We start from the raw sequence: 2,667 nt of genomic DNA, 5'->3' as shown, positions 1-2,667 counted from the left end.
GTTATGTAACGCTATTGGTTAAGCTTCACAATGTTATCAGTGGTTAGTACTGTAGCATCAAGATCATGCTGGTTAATGATGGAGCCTTGGAAGTGAACAAAGACCAACACCAAACATAAAGTTTTAAACTGAAAATATATTAATATTCAAAACAAACGAAAACAATATTAACAGTCAAGGAGGACACCTTAAAATAAACGAGGTGCAATGACAATTAATTTAAAGGTTTTATACTTTCAGTCCAAGTCCCAAGGATCATTATTGGGATCTGCTCCAAAGGGGAAAAAATGAGTCCTGAAATAATGATGGAATTAAGAAGAAGTTTATTTAAGTCCTGAAAAGTTTAAGTTAATTTATCCAACCACTCAGGTAGCAGAAGGTAGCTCGCCATCCTGAGTTAATTTTCTCTTTCAATCCAGGGGGAAAATACCTGACGTAAAATGATCAGCTACACAAATGAGTTAACATTTATAAAAGCATTATCTATTTACAGTACCAATCAACCATTTAAAATGTTTGACAGTTTACAAATAAAGATAAATCTCAAGCTGAATCACGCTAAAAATCACCACATGGAATAAATAAGTGACCTGATCCCGTTCCACAAACAAATAACTTATCAAAATCATTCAGTAGAAAACATTTTGTTCAAATATAAGAAAAATGTATTAAGTTAAAAAATATCAGATCAAACTTTCTTTATTGATTAATCATTCATCAAGTTAATTTAAAACATCATCAGAGCGCTCAGAATTCAAGTGCTTATAAAAATGCTCAAGCAAAGTCAAAATAAGTCACCGTCAATGTAGCTGCATTCAACTTAGATTCTGCATTCAAAACAAGCAGTTGTTTTAACACAAGGCACCATCTTATTTTTTTTATGTATCATTTGTAAAGAAAGTAAATCAGTTTATTGAGTTTTAGTTCTCTTCATTAACTATCTTTATAGCTCAACTAATGAAAGTTTTGTAGCTGCATCTTTGCCTACCTCTTTCTGCATGAAGGAGAAATTAAACATACCAAATAACAGAGAGCAGTTCTGCAGAGTTTCGACTGGGATGCCAGATGGGAGGGAGTCCCTCAGGTATGCAGGCAACCGCTTCTCACAGGAGAGCAGCAGAGATGGCACACATTACTGGTGTAAAGGGGATGAAGTTAACTCTTGCTTCACAGAGGTATTCCCTGTATTCTGCCCTCCTCTCTGTGTCTCTGGGTTTCTACAATTTGGCTACAACCCAAGCAGACAGCAACTGCTCAGAGACGTCAAGGTCAACAGTTTCTGTTAGCATAGCAACACTTCTACTTCTATCTATCTTACTAGAGAGTTTTGCAGATTTTCTAACAGTAAAAGGTATGCATAACCTTCATGTTAGGAGAAGGTAAATACATTGCAGCAGATTTCTAAGAAGTTTTAACTAAAATTGAGAAGTGGTGTTACATAACAAAATATTTTCTTTCTAACCCATGAAATAAAATGCTAAAACGTATTGTAAGTTAAAATCCTATTACATCGTCTGAACAGGTGGGGGACTGCATTATGTTACACAGTTAAATGCAGTCAGAATCTCTCAGTAAAGTAGAATAATAGTTGATTGAAAACTAGATTTTTGTAAGGCCACTATATGTTTTTTGTTACTTGGAAGAATTACAGCTCTTTGTATTAGGGCTGTTATTAAAATGTTATTTTTGTACTTCAAGATGTATATTTAAGTTGTGATACTGTAAATCCACATTTTCTTACTTTCTTTTGTTGCACCCTCACAGGATTCTTGCCACTCTCCCAGATTTGTGGTTTTATCTCAGTCTCTAAGATCTGTAGATGAGGTGGACACAGTAACAGAGCATCCAAGAACTGTATCCAATCGTCCCTAAAGTACAACTTAGAGACTTAGACAACTTTTAGACAATATTGTTTTGTGCAGCCTTCATGACATTTCCTATTTCTTAAAGTGCAGCAGTGATCAAATGAAAACAGTGTGGGAGAAAAAAAAACGATGTATATAGTAAATATAATATGTATTAATATATATGGTATATAGTAAATACAATATATCGAAGTAAGTTAATTGGTTATTTGTAATTATGATTTTGCACATATGAAAGTATCCGTCCGTCTGTCCGTTCATCCATCCATTATCCAAAAAAATTTTTATTTAATGTAAACAGAGCTTTGAAGAAAATAATTTTGTTTTCAAATATATATTTATATATTGCGACCAAACATTAACAGTATCCTAAAGATTAAACTAACCAAACACCTATAATGTGTATAATGGGAGTGTCTGCTTAAACCTGACAGTTATTTTTATGACTTTGAAATTGCAGCTACAATCACTGTAAACCACTATCAATCCAAAACTTTCATAAGGTTGCATGTTGTGCACTGATTTTTATTGCCATGAGTAGCTGAAATGTTTCCTGATTACCTGCAATTGCAGGGAAACATGAGGGTTAGAGAAGCAACTAAAATGTAATGATACTTTGATCCCATGTAGCTGGGGTAAAGTTCAATGGGAGTGCTTTGGAATAACAGAGATAAAAATGATACCAGGTCCATATATTTCCTCTTCTAGATTAATCCAGCAGAGCTGTGACGGGATATTGCTCTAATGAAATTAACACTATGAGCGGTCTTAACCCTTTGTAAGGCAAGTCACCGTTTTTAAC

Source organism: Cyprinodon variegatus, unplaced genomic scaffold, assembly GCF_000732505.1.
Source record: "Cyprinodon variegatus isolate N-32 unplaced genomic scaffold, C_variegatus-1.0 Scaffold98, whole genome shotgun sequence".
NCBI lineage: Eukaryota > Metazoa > Chordata > Actinopteri > Cyprinodontiformes > Cyprinodontidae > Cyprinodon > Cyprinodon variegatus.
This window is presented reverse-complemented; position numbering follows the sequence as displayed.